Source organism: Podarcis muralis, chromosome 14 (genome assembly GCF_964188315.1).
Source record: "Podarcis muralis chromosome 14, rPodMur119.hap1.1, whole genome shotgun sequence".
In the NCBI taxonomy this organism is placed as follows: Eukaryota; Metazoa; Chordata; class Lepidosauria; order Squamata; family Lacertidae; genus Podarcis; species Podarcis muralis.
In genome coordinates, this window is record NC_135668.1 from 19,369,544 (window position 1) to 19,386,413 (window position 16,870).

Below are 16,870 nucleotides of genomic sequence, written 5' to 3' on the forward strand. Positions count from 1 at the left end.
ACAACAATTTATTTATTTATACCTCCCATCAGTGTGCCCCAGACACTCTGGGCGGCTCCCAACAGAATATTAAAAACATGATAAAACATCAAACTTCCCTAAACAGGGCTGCCTTCAGATGTCTTCTAAAAGTCAGATAGTTGTCTATTTCCTTGACATCTGATGGGAGGGTGTTCCACAGGGCGGGCGCCGCTACTGAGAAAGCCCTCTGCCTGGTTCCCTGCAACCTCACTTCTCACAGGGAGGGAACCGCCAGAAGGTCCTTTAGAAGACATCTTAAGGCAGCCCTGTACAGGAAGTTGTTTAAGGTTTTATTATGCTTTTATATATGTTGGAAGCCGCCCAGTGGGTGTGGCAACCCAGCCAGATGGGCAGGGTAATTATGATGATGATGATGAAATAGGACATCACTATTTCATCAGAGAAATATTGAAGGGTATGTGTTTTAGGGATAATATTCCCATCATCCCTGACCACTGGTCCTGTTAGCTAGGGATGATGGGAGTTGTAGTCCCAAAACATCTGCAGGGCCATGTTTGGCCATGCCTGCTTTAGAGGAACCATGAGAGGAAATGTAATTTCAAAAACCAAATTAGAAAATTAATCTGCAAATGCAGCTTTTAAAATGTCAGTCACACTGTGACTGTTTGTAGCCAACAGTCTTTACAGTGGCCAAGTGAATGGGCCTGACGATATTACAAAGACGCTGGCCAAAGGGCCATTCAAATAACCATGATGTGCTGGCAACACAGTGGTACCCGCTATCCCCTGCCAATAGAATGCTGGAGGGCCTATCCATATTTGTAAGAAAATGCATCCGCTGTTGTAAAGTGAAGCAAGTGTGTTTGTGTGTGTGTGTGGGGGGGTAAGTTTGGAAGAACTGATGATTGAGGGTGAGGAAGGGGAAGATAGCCCCATTCGTTTTGCTCTATTTGCTGAAAGAAAGACGAATTCAATTTGCTCGATGCCATTTTGAAATGTCGGTGAAGGTTATCATCGACAACCCTCTGTGCTAAGCTCTTGTTTGCTTAAACAAGAGTTCACGTTGCCAACGTATGGGCAGGAGTCAGGCTAGACATAAGAAGAACGTGCTGGATCAGTCCAGTGCCACATCCAAGCCAGCATCTCACAGTGGCCAACCAGATGCCCAGGGGAAGTCTGCAAGTACAACAGCACTCTGGATTTATGCAATACCACAGAGCCTAGGACTTGCCAGTCAGGTCGGCAGTTCGAATCCCCACGGCGGGGTGAGCTCCTGTTGCTCAGTCCCTGCTCCTGCCAACCTAGCAGTTCAAAAGCATGTCAAAGTGCAAGTAGATAAATAGGTACCGCTCCGGCGGGAAGGTAAAAGGCGTTTCCGTGTGCTGCTCTGATTTGCCAGAAGCAGCTTAGTAATGTTGGCCATATGACCCGGAAGCGGCCAATAAAGCGAGATAAGTGCTGCAACCCCAAAGTCATCTGTGACTGGACCTAACAGTCAGGGGTCTCTTTACCTTTACCTTAAGGTAAAAAAGGTAAAGGTACCCCTGCCCGTACGGGCCAGTCTTGACAGACTCTAGGGTTGTGCGCCCATCTCACTCAAGAGGCCGGGGGCCAGCGCTGTCCGGAGACACTTCCGGGTCACGTGGCCAGCGTGACATCGCTGCTCTGGCGAGCCAGAGCCGCACACAGAAACGCTGTTTACCTTCCCGCTAGTAAGCGGTCCCTATGTATCTACTTGCACCCGGGGCTGCTTTCGAACTGCTAGGTTGGCAGGCGCTGGGACCGAACAACGGGAGTGCACCCCGCCGCGGGGATTCGAACTGCCAACCTTTCGATCGGCAAGCCCTAGGCGCTGAGGCTTTTACCCACAGCGCCACCCGCTGTTCATACATGACTGGGCTCTCCTGGCCATGTCTGGCTCTCCTTCTCTGTGAACATTCACCTGTACTTTATTGGGCAGGGAATCACAGAGCAGGGTCTGTGGAACTTTACAAGTGCCCCATAATGTCGATCTACAGTTGCAAGGAATTGACCTTTGGTGTGGCGGTGCCTGCTCTTTGGAACTCCCTAATAATTGAGATCACACCTTTACTGGTTTTCCTCCGGCACCGACTGAAACCTTTTTTTTAATTATTATTTCACCAAGCCTACCCTGGAATATATTTTTCTTCTGCTTTCTTGTTTTAAAATGACTGATTTTATTTGTATTTTGATTTTAAAAATACAACAACAACTTTTTATTTATACCCTGCCCATCTGGCTGGGTTGCCCCTGCCACTCTGGGCGGCTCCCAACACATATAATAATAATAATAAAACACCAAACATTAATAGTAACAATCTGATCCAATATAAAAGGTCGCAATGCTGATATAAACAACTTATATCAAAGAAAGCAGCATTCAACAATACTTCAGAATCTAAGAGTATACAGTAAAATGAAGCATCAGCAAATAATAATTAAACTGTTTACACTTATTGCAATAAAGAATTACTAATCTGTAATCAATAAAAATAACAGCAAATCACAATGCATAAAAATACAAACAAAACCATGTAAAAGGATCAAATTGAGAAACTATGTTGACTTGCTTGCATTGGTGTTCTTTAATGAATATTTTTGTAAACTGCTTAGAGGTACAGTGGTGCCTCGCAAGACGAAAATAATCCGTTCCGCAAGTCTCTTCGTCTAGCGGTTTTTTCGTCTTGCGAAGCAACCCTATTAGCGGCTTAGCGGATTAGCGCTATTAGCGGTTTAGTGGCTTAGCGGCTATTAAAGGCTTAGCGGCTTAGCGGCTAAAAGGCTATTAGCGGCTTAGCGGCTTAGAAAAAGGGGGGGAGCGAAAAAAATCGCAAGACTCGCAAGACGGAAACGTCTTGCGAAGCAAGCCCATAGGGAAAATCGTCTTGCGAAGCAGCTCAAAAATGGAAAACCCTTTCGTCTAGCGGGTTTTTCGTCTTGCGAGGCATTCGTCTTGCGGGGCACCACTGTATATAGGTAAAGGTAAAGGGACCCCTGACTGTTAGGTCCAGTCGTGACTGACTCTGGGGTTGCGGCTCTCATCTCGCTTTATTGGCCGAGGGAGCCGGCGTACAGAGGTATATAATTAAAGATTAAACAACATAATAATGATGCTCAATACAAAGGCACGCTTAATAAGTGGAGATCCATGTTAACCTTCAGTTTCTGGAGAGCTTATTGATCCTACTTGTTCCCACATCCTGATATTTTTTTATTTAAAAAATCCTGTTGGTTACTTTGGAGAGAGAGAGAGAGAGAGAGAGAGAGAGAGATGGAACGTGGAAGAGAGAAACGGAGAAAAGACTAATCTTCTACTGGCAAGTCTTGCCACAAGACTGGCTGGAGGGGAAACGCAGATGGTGATCTCAGTCTGCAAAGCTTGCATTTCTCTTGAGCAGCCTGCTGGGAAGGATTGATTACTCAGCTCCCCAAAAAGGGGGAATCAGCAGATGTTATTGATACGAGGCAGGCATTTCTCCACCAGCCATGCTGTTGATGTGGAAAAATGCCACACACGGCAATTTTATTTTAAAAATATATATATTAAAAAAAAACACTGTTAGAAAAATGCAAAAATAAATATGCGATTCCTGTTCCCAAGTTTGCTAACATTTTATTTTTGATCTCTGGGAGGCATGAAGAAGAGGAAAAAGGTGAGCGACTATAACTCATTGGTAGAGCACCATCTTTGCACACAGAACCTCTGCACCGCTTTGAAGCCTATAACTGATTAGAAGCCATTTCTGGAATTCTAACAAAACATCCCAGGTATGGCGGCACACAAAGGTGAGATCCAACTGCATTACCATGTCAATTACAGTAATTATTTCAAAAATGGGCATCTATGCGTGAACATTAGCATGTGCAAATGTTAGGCAAATCTGTACCTGCTTTTCGTTTTCATATTGTTTCTCTCTCACCTCCAGATAAACTGTTCACCTGCACAGGTGTGGTGAGGCATCGCCCTAGGAGGGCATTTTGTTGAAGGCTTCCTCAGATCAGGAGCTGGCTTTGAACAATTGTATCAATAGCTATTTTTGGCAGTTAATTATTGTGAAAAAGGGGCCTTGCTACTACTGTGAATTATCTTCATGTAGAGTTAGGCACCAGGGTGGGGAGAAATGCAACTTTGTTTAGGTTTTAATGAGAAACTATTTAATTTTCACTTTATGAACGAATGCGCGAACTGAAGCACAACTCTTCTTCAAAATTCACACCTATCTGAATTTTGCAATTCAAGTTTCACAAACAAAGTGTGCAGAAACCCATAGATTAGGGAAAGTGCACACAAAATGCATACCTTAGTGAAAATAACACACACACACATGTGGGGAAGTTGCAAAAAAATGTGTATTTTAGTCAAAATTGCATACATTGTTCTGCCTGGACACTGAGGTCCAGTTCTGAGGGTCTTCTGGTGGTTCCCTCCCTGCGAGAAGTGGGAGGGAACCAGGCAGAGGGCCTTCTCGGTGGTGGCACCCGCCCTGTGGAATGCCCAGCTCACTCTCCCAGCTCACTAAGCCCTGTTATTTCTTCTGCTCGTCGCCGTCCCACCACCAATCCCCCGGCTCTGAGCCTTCTTCCCTTAGTGGTTCTCCAGCTGGTTCCTTCCACCACAACTCTTCATCCAGCCAGTCCATGACAACTGCCGTACAGCCCTTGAAAGGTTGCCCAGATGTGAATGGGTCCTCCAGGTTGAAAAAGTTTCTCCATCTCTGCTGTAAAGGATCTTGAGGAGTGATGAGATGTTTGCAATGGGGAAAAATATGAGAAGTGAGATTTCTTTTATCCCTGGATGCAGAGTTTAGACAATCGGTCCCTTCCCTCATGCTCTCTTGAAAGGCAGAGGTCAAAAAGATCAATTGTTCTCACTGTGAAGTTCAAATTAAAGGTGACTCCAGTCCTGGAATCTTAAGCTTCACTAGACCCAGCCTTGAATGGGGTTGGTTGAAAAGGGTGTAAATTATTCCAAGCCAGTGGCTATAAACCACAGAGAGGTCCCAACCCAATTTCTAAAGGTGCAGTACATCATAAAGCCTGATAAATTTCGCAGCCTCAGCTGCCGAGGATTTTAGGTAATAAAGAAACAAGGCTCCAGAGGTTTCTCTCACAGTGTTCATTATACGTTCCCCCGCATGCCAGTCTTTCAGTAGCAATTTGGAGATTTAGTTACAAAACAACAGCAGCAGTGTCACCGTTTTGCAATTTGGAATAAATGGCTTGGTGCAACACAGAAGGCCAGGAGAGCTTAAAATCAACCTAAACGGTGTTCCTCTTTTAATTCCATGTTATTCTAGAGAGCTTACCTGCCTGTTACGTGCTGTAAGTTGTTACGGTTAAATCATCCATCTGGGCAGAGACCAAATTTAGATATTTTCAAATAAAAATTGAGGCACAAAGGAAGAAGCAGGAGCCATGACTGCAAAAATTGTCTCGAAGATGGTATGGTAGAACAGAGTTGCTTACCTCTGAGCAGGTGAGTTGCTGCAGCTTACTGGAAGAGTGAGGTGCTGGGGAGATTGCTGCAGTGCAAACAGGAGCACTGGATTTGCTCCTCTGGGTGTGCTTGTACCATGCCATTTCCCCCCCTCCCAGGAAGCAACAGCAACTCACCTGCTGAGCAAACAGGTAAGTGTCTTCACCCTCCGTCTTTGCCTTGGGAGAGAGAAGGACTGCAGTGGTACCAACTGAGCACATAGCTCCTGGGAACAGAGCTTGGTTCAAATCATTAATAACAATCTTAGGTTCATTCAACATCATCTCTAGGTAGGACTAGAAAAGTCTTCAGCCTGAACCATAGCAAGCCATCAAAGATATAACTTGGCCTTATCGGTGTTGGGGGCAGGAGACATTTTTCAACTGACCTTCTCTTCCTGGAAACCTTCCAAGGACCACATGTTGGTGGACAGAGCCAGAGGCAAAAGTGGACAGTGCTAAGAATGTAAAGTTTGCCTTTGTGTAGTATGCTGACCTGCCTCAGCCCAGTATCCCTGAAGGAGAGTCTCCACCCCCATCGCTCAGCCTGGACACTGAGGTCCAGCTCCGAGGGCCTTCTGGTTGTTCCCTCGCTGCAAGAAGCCAAGTTACAGGGAACCAGGCAGAGGGCCTTCTCGGTTGTGTCACCCGCCCTGTGGAACGCCCACCTACCAGATGTCAAGGAAATAGACAACTATCTGACTTTTAGAAGACATCTGAAGGCAGCCCTGTTTAGGGAAGCTTTTAATATTTGGTGAATGATTGTATTTTAATATTCTGTTGGAAGTTTATGGAGGTTTTTAATGTCTGATGTTTTTACTGTGTTTTAATTTGTTGGAAGCTGCCCATAGTGGCTGGGGCAACCCTGTCAGATGGGTTGCATATTGTTGTTGTTACTATCATCATCAACAACAACATTTGTTGAATTTATATACCACTCTATACCTGTGGGGGGGCGGGTGTCAGGGCAGTTCACAGAATAAAATCAAGATATAAAACCACAAAATAACCAATAAAAATAAAAACAACAACCCAATAGCCCCCCCATACCCCCAGAAAAACACATTTTAAAAGGGCATAGGATTTAAATTGGATCGACCCAAGGCCTGGTTAAAAAGGAACGTTTTTGCCTGGTACCTAAAGGTGCCAGGCCAACTTCCCTGGGGAGAGCATTCCACAGATGGGGAGCCATGGCAGAAAAGGCCCGTTCTCATGTTGCCACCCTCTGGACCTCTTGAGAAGGAGGCACATGAAGAAAGGCCTCAGAAGATGATCTCAGGGTCCAGGTAGGTTCATATGGAAGGAGGTGGTCCTTGAGGTATTGCGGTCCTGAGCCGTTTCAGGCTTTATAGGTCAAAACCTATTATCATTATTATGCTACTTTCTACACATACTTGCACATGCTCTCTGCATTCCTCCGTCCTGGAATGCAAGAAGCATGACCAGAGTTCATGGATGCATTCCAGCCTAGCAAAAACATTGCCGGAGGGTCCAAGGCAAGGCCAGCAAAGGATGTGACCTATAGCAGATTTCCAAGGACTAGGGTGAGAGGAATGAAGTGCTGTAGCTCTTGGGCCTGCAGTTCCACACACCAGTGCTACACAGACCCAATGGCCTGACTTGTTGTCATGAAGTTTCCTATGTTTCTAAGCATGAGAAGCCAGATGTCAGTTGTCTGGTATAAGTCATACAGAACTTCAGAGCAAACTAGGGTTAGTACCTTCTCTCCAGTTGGATTTATACCTAAATACAGTGGTGCCCCACTAAGCTAAGTTAGCTAAGATAAGTTAGCTAAGATATACCACTTGTCTGATAATAAATGTTGGAAATGTAAGGAGGCAGAAGGGACATTCTTTCATCTTTGGTGGACCTGCCCAAAATTGAAGGCCTTCTGGGAAATGATTTATAACGAGTTAAAAAAGGTATTTAGGTATACCTTTCCCAAGAAACCAGAGGCCTTCCTACTGGGCATGGTGGACCAGAAGGTGTTAAAGAAGGACAGAACTTTGTTTATGTACGCTACTAAAAAAGAGGTGGTAATATGAAACAATTTTATTATGTTAACTTTAAATGTACAAAGTTGGGATATAATATGGTGAATTTAGAAACATAATAACTGAAAGATACAGTAAGTTAAGAAACAAGGTAACAAATTGCTGAAACTTTTATTGCAAAGAACGCAGAGTCTGGAAGGATGTGGGGAAGTCCATTTGGAATACTGGAAAAATTATTGAAAGTTGGATTGTAATTGGATCTTTTTATTATTTTTATTTTGTTTTTGTTTCTTGTACTTTCTTACTTCAATCTTGTGTCTATGACCCTAAGAAAAGAAACTCAATAAAAAATATTTTTAAAAAAATAATAAATACAGTGGTGCCCCGCAAGACGAATGCCTCGCAAGACGAAAAACTCGCTAGACGAAAGGGTTTTCCATTTTTTGAGTCGTTCCGCAAGACGAATTTCCCTATGGGCTTGCTTCGCAAGACGAAACGTCTTGCGAGTTCTTGCGAGTTTGTTTCCTTTTTCTTAAAGCCGCTAAGCCGCTAATAGCCGTGCTTCGCAAGACGAAAAAACCGCAAGACGAAGAGACTCGCAGAACGGATTAATTTCGTCTTGCGAGGCACCACTGTAATTGTCTCTCCCCTTATATACCCAACCAAACAACAACTGTGTGCTCTGGAGAAGAGTGGGGGGGACTCTTTCAATTGTGGCACCAGTGTTGTGGAATGTTCTCCCTGGTGAAATATAAGAGGCTCCATCAGTATTGGCATACGGCTGGCTCTTGAAGAAATAATAATAATAATAATAATAATAATAATAATAATAATAATAATACTACAGTAACAATAATGGGCATTTTTAAACACACACACACACACACACACACACACACACAGCACCAGCAAACTAAGTGTGTTTGCTTTAAAATGTGAATCGGACAAATTTATCTTCCATCCCTAATGAGCTGTTGGTTTGACAGATGAAGATCAGTACCATGGATAGCTCCCTACTGAGCAAACCTCAGGATGAGATCAAACACCAGATTTGCTGAGATGCTGTAACTGTGACTCCATTAGGGATGCGCCAGGATTTTTGTTGGGTCCACATTTTTTTTTTTAGCAAATCAACCTGATCTAGATAGCAGAATGCAGTTATCCTTCCATTATGTCTGAATTTTTCAATACAGTTCTCAGCTCAAAAAGCACTATCAAATGAGTATAAAATGCACAGTTCTGCTGAAATATTGTACAAACACAGCTTGCTTTCTTTCTTTCTTTCTTTCTTTCTTGATTAATGCTTAAATGGATCTGAACAGACTTATACAAGAACGCATTTGAAACACAGAATTGAAATTGACTGACCTGTCTATCCTTATGCTGCAACCCTGCCTTGGAGCTTGCTGAAGAAGAGAGGGAGCCTTCTCCAGAGGTTAAGGGGGTTATGTCCAACCACGCAGGTTGGGAAAATTTCTGTAACAGCTGCTGGTGGTGAAGGAGAGTCCTCCTGGTCTTCTGGCAGTTGGATGAAATTTATTGTGAACTCCAGAAAGGGGACAGAGCTACCCTCTCCAGAATCTTGAATACCCCACCTGCCCAAATGTCTGCTGGCCTTCTCTTCCACAGAAGCCTCCACTTCTTATTAGAGTCTGAAGCTCTGCAAATTTGTGCTGATTATATATATATATAGAGAGAGAAAGAACTATATAACTTTTAGAAGACATCCGAAGGCAGCCCTGTAGTCAAACCTCTGTTCCCGAATGCCTCCATTATCATACGGTTTGGCTCCCAAACGCTGAAAACCTGGAAGTAAATGCTCCAGTTTTTGAACGTTTTTTCAGAACTCAAACATCCTACTTGGCTTCTGCTTGAGTGCAAGAAGCTCTTGCAACCAATCGGAAGCCACGCTTCAGTTGTCGAACGTTTCGGAAGCCAAACGGTCTTCTGGAATGGATTACGTTCGACAACCAAGGTTTGACTGTATCAGGAAGTTTTTAATGTTTGATATTTTACTCTGTTTTATATATGCTGTAAGCCGCCCAGAGTGGCTGGGGAAACCCAGCCAGATGGGTGGGGTATAAATATTAATAATATTATTAATAATAATTGCGTATGAAAATCAAGTATGCCAACGTGAGCCAGATTCAACAGCAATATCAGTCTCTCTTTACAGAGAATGATACATTTTCCTACAATACGGGGGACTTTTAAAAGTGCTTAAGAAAGGTTTGTTTTTAACTTGCAAAATGGCACAGCTATAGTACAGACATGCAGCCCAAACTCATGTGTTAAATAGTGTAGCAATACCAGGATAGCTGTGGAATATCACTGGCTGTAACTTTGGCATTACTTTTGCCATTCAGCTCCCATCTTAACTATTTTCCCCTGTATGTACCGGTCACTTCATGCTCTTGATAAAGTGGACCTGAGTCCATGAAGCTTATGCCATAGTAAATGTGATAGTCTTTAAGGTATCACAAGACTTTGGGTTGATATTACAGGTAAGTTCAGGAACGCAAACACACGCCTGTCAGGAGCAGGCGATGCTTGCAGAACACCACACGTTCAGAAACTCCTCTTGAAAGTAGCCACAGACATATGTGTATGTGAAGTCTAGTCCAGTTACGACTTCAAGGGAATCCTGGCAGCCAATGACTGCAGGGCCACCTTGGCTGCTGCCTCCTTCCCTAGGCTAATCACATTAAGGCATAGCGGGTGGCAGAAACAATCTGTGGACAGCTCATTAGCCCAAGGCGTTTGCAGTTTCCAGGAACGGATAAAAGACGTAGCATCACCATCTTGTTGCCTTTCATGTTGGGTCTCTGAACATGGCATCTGAACTGTTCTGTTTTCAAAAGAGAAGTGATATCTCCCCCAAATTTCCTCCTTGGGGATCCTCCTTGAATTTTTATTGTGCGGGCCTTTTAACTTGTAGTGAGATGAAAATGTCCACGTTGGGCTGCAGAGAGCAGGCTGAGGAAAACCAGGAAGCAGGAGTAACAGGACGCCAGGAATCAGGGCTGAAGAACAAGTCAGGCTGAAGGACAAGCCGGGAGACAGGCTGGAGGAGCAAGCCAAAAACCAGAACTGAAGAACAAGCAAGGATACAGCAGCACCCCAGAGCTCAGGAAGACCTTGTTGACAATGGAAGCTGGTCTGTTAAGGGAAGTGGGGACCTGTTGCACCAACCTCAGCCTGCCTGCAGCCAGCCTTCCACTTGCCTACCTTCCTACTTCCAAGCAATCCAGGTCAGGGGATGGTCCTGGCTGTCAGCTTCCTCCTCCTTAAGTCTCAGTGGTGCCTTTGCAGACTCATCAGGGAGGAGGAAGTGGGCAAAAGTAGAATGAAGTGGCTCCATCTGTCACTGGCTTTGGCTACTCTTCCTGTTTCAGCTCCTTGCCTTCTGCCTTATGAGTCTCAATAGGCACCAGAGAACCCTGCTTGTTGGCTTTCATTCCTAGACAGGAAGGACTATAAAGAAGCCGTCTTAACAGCCCTGGCCGTCCAGGGTGATCACCGGCCAGGAACAGGGAACATCAGGCCTGGGGACTGAAAGTGGATCTCTAGCCCTTTCTCTAGCCAACCCTTGTCTCGCCAGAGTGGTGCATGCTCTGGTTATCTCCTGCTTGGACTACTACAATGCGCTCTACATGCAGCTACCTTTGAAGGCGACCCGGAAACTACAACTAATCCAGAATGTGGCAGCTAGACTGGTGACTGGGAGTGGCCACCGAGATCACATAACACCAGTCCTGAAAGACCTACATTAGCTCCCAGTATGTTTCCGAGCACAATTCAAAGTGTTGGTGCTGACTTTTGAAGCCCTCAACGGCCTTGGCCAAGTATACCTGAAGGAGCGGCTCCACCCCCATCATCCAGCCTGGACACTGAGGTCCAGCTCCAAGGGCCTTCTGGTGGTTCCCTCACTGTGAGAAGTGAGGCTACAGGGAACCAGGCAGAGGGCCTTCTCAATAGTGGCACCTGCCCTATGGAATGCCCTCCCATCAGATGTCAAGGAAATAAACAACTATTTGACATTTAGAAGACATCTGAAGGCAGCCTTGTTTAGGGAATTTTTAATGTCTGATGTTTCATTGTGCTTTTAATGTTCTGTTGGGAGCCATCCAGTCTGGCTGGGAAAACCCAGCCAGATGGGCGGAGTATAAATAATGTATTATTATTATTATTATTATTATTATTATTATTATTATTATACTTGAGAGTTTCCCCAGGCAGGGCCAACCCACTATGAGGTAAGGTCAGGCGACTACCTCAAGTGGCAAGATCCATAAGGTCAGCAGATCCCAATGTAGATCTTTGTTCCCACCTTGTTCCTGATGTAGATCTTCACTCACCCCTTCTTCTCTCTCTGTGTGTGCCATTTTGTGGTTTTTCTCAGATGCCAAAATGCCTTGGGTCACCTCTGCCCCCAGGTCATACCCCCTTCCCAGGTCTATACTGGCCCTGCTTATGTGTGCTAATGCCTAGTTGGAATATGTCCTTGAGCTGGGATAACAACAACAAACTGTCAGGAACATGGTTCACCAAAGCACAGAGGAAGAGGCAGACTCAGAAATTGAACAAAGTGTGTGTGAGAGAGTGACTCTGCAGATGAGAGTTGGCTGACAGAGTCGAGAAAGAGCAGTTCGACCCCCCTTCCTGAGGAAGACACTGTTAGCTCTCAAGAAGAGGGAGAGTTGGAAGGCAGCCAGAGTGTTGCTAGGCAATCAGCAGATAAGCAGAGGACCGAGACTGTGTCAAGTGAAAGTGGGGAGGGCAGAGGCCAGCCTCTCAGTCCCTGTTCTAGGAGATTGGATAAGATCAGAGGGCAACAGAAGGGCAAGAGGGAAAAGGCAGGAATTTGGCATCCTTTCTGCTGTGGGCGGGGCGAAGATTCAGACTGACCAACTATCGTCAATGTGAGCAGGCGAGAAGCCAAGCTCTGGAGGTTTTTTGTTGTAAATAAACATGCATAAAACTGCCGGAGAGTCATTACTTCTTATTGGACCTTGCTTGCCTGCCAGAGATCATTACACAAACAACAACAACAACATTAGCCAGATAGTTGTTTATTTCCTTGATATCTTGATGCCTATTCCTTGCCTGTGTGGGAGACAGAGAGCTGCATGTGTGGGGAAGGATGTAGAAACTTCTGGGTTTTGCATGGCAAGAATGTTGCCTACCATAGAAGGGTAAGGGTCCCATCCATTTCTGTGCCCACATTTGCCCAATGTGGACCCTGGAAAATGTTGCTCAGGAGACATTGTGGCCCCCAGGCTGAAAAAGATTCCCTGCTCTATCATAATCATTTGGTGCTGAACAGCTGGCATCTATGATGGAGGAAGGAGCACCTCCCCAGCAATCGAAAGCAGCAATGAGGGTGATCCATTACTGTCTAAGTAGCCGATTGCTTGTGAGCTGTTATTTTTAGATAAATCTAACATGCAAATGTGTCCTTTGTCCCTTCCCAAAGAACCAGCTTCTTTTTAAATAATTCAAACTGATTTAAGAGCATATTATTATTCTGAGAGGAAAAAAGATAGGCAACTATTAAATGCGCAGAATGCTTCCTGCCAATTGCGGAGTTTAATAGTGCTAGTCACAGTTCCAGAAATACCCAAGGAAGATCCAATTAATGAACTGCATCCATTTTACAAAAGAGGAAGAAACAAGAGAATAAGTTAAGAAATGCCATTGGCTTTTCTTTTTGTCTCTTTTCTGCATTATGAGATAATGGAGCATGTATCTCCTTCTCCTTTAAGCAGGTGATAACAGAAACAAGCTTCTGTGGCAGCCGGAATTTAGCATGTAAAGTCATCCCTCGCTGGGGACAAAAAGCTTTGCAATGTTGTACCTTGTTGCTATTATCGAGTCATTACCTTTTCCTTTAAAAAAAAAAAGGGGGGGGGAGTGCAAGCAACGTATCAAATGCAATACAGGTGGCCGATAATTCATGTCGGATTTCCCAGACACTTACTTTCTGAATTGAAATCAGAGATAGACGCTTCACACTTCAGTCTGAACTCAGTGGAGGCTGGTCTGTTGAGACAAGGAGACACTGCCCCACCCCCATCAGATTCCCCTTACTTGCCTGCCATCTGCCTACAACCAGTTGAGGAAGTGGAACTGGTTGTCAGCTTCCTCCTCCTTCAGTCTCAGTGTTGCCCCTTGCAGAGCTCCATAGGAAGCTCTAGGAAGGAGGGTGGAGGCAAAATTAGAATGTGTCACCTCTGTTTGTCATTGGCTCTGGCGCCACCTACTGTTAGCCTCCCTGTCTTCTGCCCTATCAGTTTTAATCAGGAGGCAGCAGCCACCATTGTAAGGTTTCGCTTTCGGCATGTGCCAAGATGCCAACATGGACAAAATTGGGGGGTGGTATATTGGCATACAGTTCTTTCCTGCCATTTCTATGGGGGAATAATTAGGGAGCAGAAGCATGCAGGTGCAGGAAAAGGTGGGAGAGTGCCGATGTTGTACAGTGATGTCTGTTGTGTAACAACACACCCGGTGTCGGGAACAAAATTTACCAAGACGAAATGGTGTATTGGTCAGAAAGCCACAGTTCCGTAACATAGCAGGTTCTGTAGTATGAAAGGAGCTTTGGGAAAATGGGGCACAGGTGCTGGCATTACAATCTGGGAAATGTCAAATTCCCCATGTCTGAATGCACTCCAATAATCTCACTTGGTAAAAGGCCAGCTTCATATGTCTGTCAGCCAGCCTTTCATAGAGGAGAGGACTATTGATGACTACTTGCCACAATAGCTATCCTTTGAGGCAGCAGTGCTTCTAAATACTTGTTGTTTAGTCGTGTCCAACTCTTCATGACCCCATGAACCAGAGCACGCCGGGCACTCCTGTCTTCCACTGCCTCCCACAGTTTGTTCAAACTCATGCTGGTAGCTTCAAGAACACTGTCCAACCATCTCATCCTCTTTCGTCCCCTTCTCCTTGTGCCCTCCATCTTTCCCAACATCAGGGTCTTTTCCAGGGAGTCTTCTTTCCTCATGAGGTGGCCAAAGTATTGGAGCCTCAGCTTCAGGATCTGTCCTTCCAGTGATCACTCAGGGCTGATTTCACTCAGAATGGATCGGTTTGATCTTCTTGCAGTCCATGGGACTCTCAAGAGTCTCCTACAGCACCATAATTCAAAAGCATCAATTCTTCGGCAATCAGCCTTCTTTATGGTCCAGCTCTCACTTCCATACATCACTACTGGGAAAACCATGGCTTTAACTATACGGACCTTTGTCGGCAAGGTGATGTCTTTGCTTTTTAAGATGCTGTCTAGATTTGCCATTGCTTTTCTCCCAAGAAGCAGGCGTCTTTTAATTCCGTGACTACTGTCACCATCTGCAGTAATCATGGAGCCCAAGAAAGTAAAATCTCTCACTGCCTCCATTTCTTCCCCTTCTATTTGCCAGGCAGTGATGGGACCAGTGGCCATGATCTTCGTTTTTTTGATGTTGAGCTTCAGACCATATTTTGAGCTCTCTTCTTTCACCCTCATTAAAATGTTCTTTAATTCCTCCTCACTTTCTGCCATCAAGGTTGTGTCATCTGCATATCTGAGGTTGTTGATATTTCTTCTGGCGATCTTAATTCCGGCTTGGGATTCATCCAGCCCAGCCTTTCACATGATGAATTCTGCGTATGAGTTAAATAAGCAGGGAGATACTATACGGCCTTGTCGTACTCCTTTCCCAATTTTGAACCAATCAGTTGTTCCATATCTAGTTCTAACTGTAGCTTCTTGTCCCACATAGAGATTTCTCAGGAGACAGATGAGGTGATCAGGCACTCCCATTTCTTTAAGAACTTGCCATAGTTTGCTGTGGTCGACACAGACAAAGGCTTTTGCATAGTCAATGAAGCAGAAGTAGATGTTTTTCTGGAACTCTCTAGCTTTCTCCATAATCCAGCGCATGTTTGCAATTTGGTCTCTGGTTCCTCTGCCCCTTCAAAATCCAGCTTGCACTTCTGGGAGTTCTCGGTCCACATACTGCTTAAGCCTGCCTTGTAGAATTTTAAGCATAACCTTGCTAGCGTGTGAAATGAGCACAATTGTGCGGTAGTTGGAGCATTCTTTGGCACTGCCCTTCTTTGCGATTGGGATGTAGACTGATCTTCTCCAGTCCTCTGGCCACTGCTGAGTTTTCCAAGGTAAAAGGTAAAGGTACCCCTGCCCGTACGGGCCAGTCTTGACAGACTCTAGGGTTGTGCGCTCATCTCACTCTATAGGCCGGGAGCCAGCGCTGTCCGCAGACACATCCGGGTCACGTGGCCAGCATGACAAGCTGCATCTGGCCAGCCAGCGCAGCACATGGAAACGCCGTTTACCTTCCCGCTAGTAAGTGGTCCCTATTTATCTACTTGCACCCGAGGGTGCTTTCGAACTGCTAGGTTGGCAGGCGCTGGGACCGAGCAATGGGAGCGCACCCCGCCGCGGGGATTAGAACCGCCGACCATGTGATCGGCAAGTCCTAGGCACTGAGGCTTTAACCCACAGCACCACTCGCATCCCGAGTTTTCCAAACTTGCTGGCATATTGAGTGTAGCACCTTAACAGCATCACCTTTTAAAATTTTAAATAGTTCAGCTGGAATATCATCAATTCCACTGGCCTTGTTATTAGCAGTGCTTTCTAAGGCCCATTTGACTTCACTCTCCAGGATGTCTTCTAAATACTAGTTGCTCAAACCCATAGAAGGGGAGAGTGCACTTGTGCTTGAATCCTGCTGGTGAATTGCCCACAGTGCTTGGTGATTGTAAAAACAGGATGCTGGACTAGATGGGTCATTGGCCTCATCCAGCAGGCTCTTCTTATATTCTTGTATTATTTTCACTGAGATCATCATCACCAACATCATTTATTTGTATGCCGCCTGTCCACAGTTAAAACAATGCTCAAGGCAGCTTACAACATGACAAGATTTACATCATTACCAACATAACAAAAGTCATAAACAATAAATAAAACACATCAAAAAGTACATAACCAAATGGGAAACGATTTCCGCATAAATCATAAAATCTAAAACTAAGAATGCAGCATGAATATTAATTACAATTTAAAATGACATAGATAAAAAATAAATAAAAGCAATTTAAAGAACAAAACAGTCAGTCCTTTGTGGAGCCTGTCAGGCCCCGCCCCAAGCCAGGTGGACAGAAGCAGAGCAGGGCCCTTCGGGCTCCCAGCAGGTCAGGTGGGAGATGATCAGGTCTTGATGGCTCAGAGCAACAGTCTGCCCCATCCGAGCTATTTCCCATAGTGGCCGACCAGCATGCAATTGAAGAAACTTAGCATACATCAAGTTCAGAATTTGCTTCTATTCTCTTTCGTTAGTAGAATGCTTTTGTTCTTGCAAACTCTGCAGGGGCCTGTGTTGTCT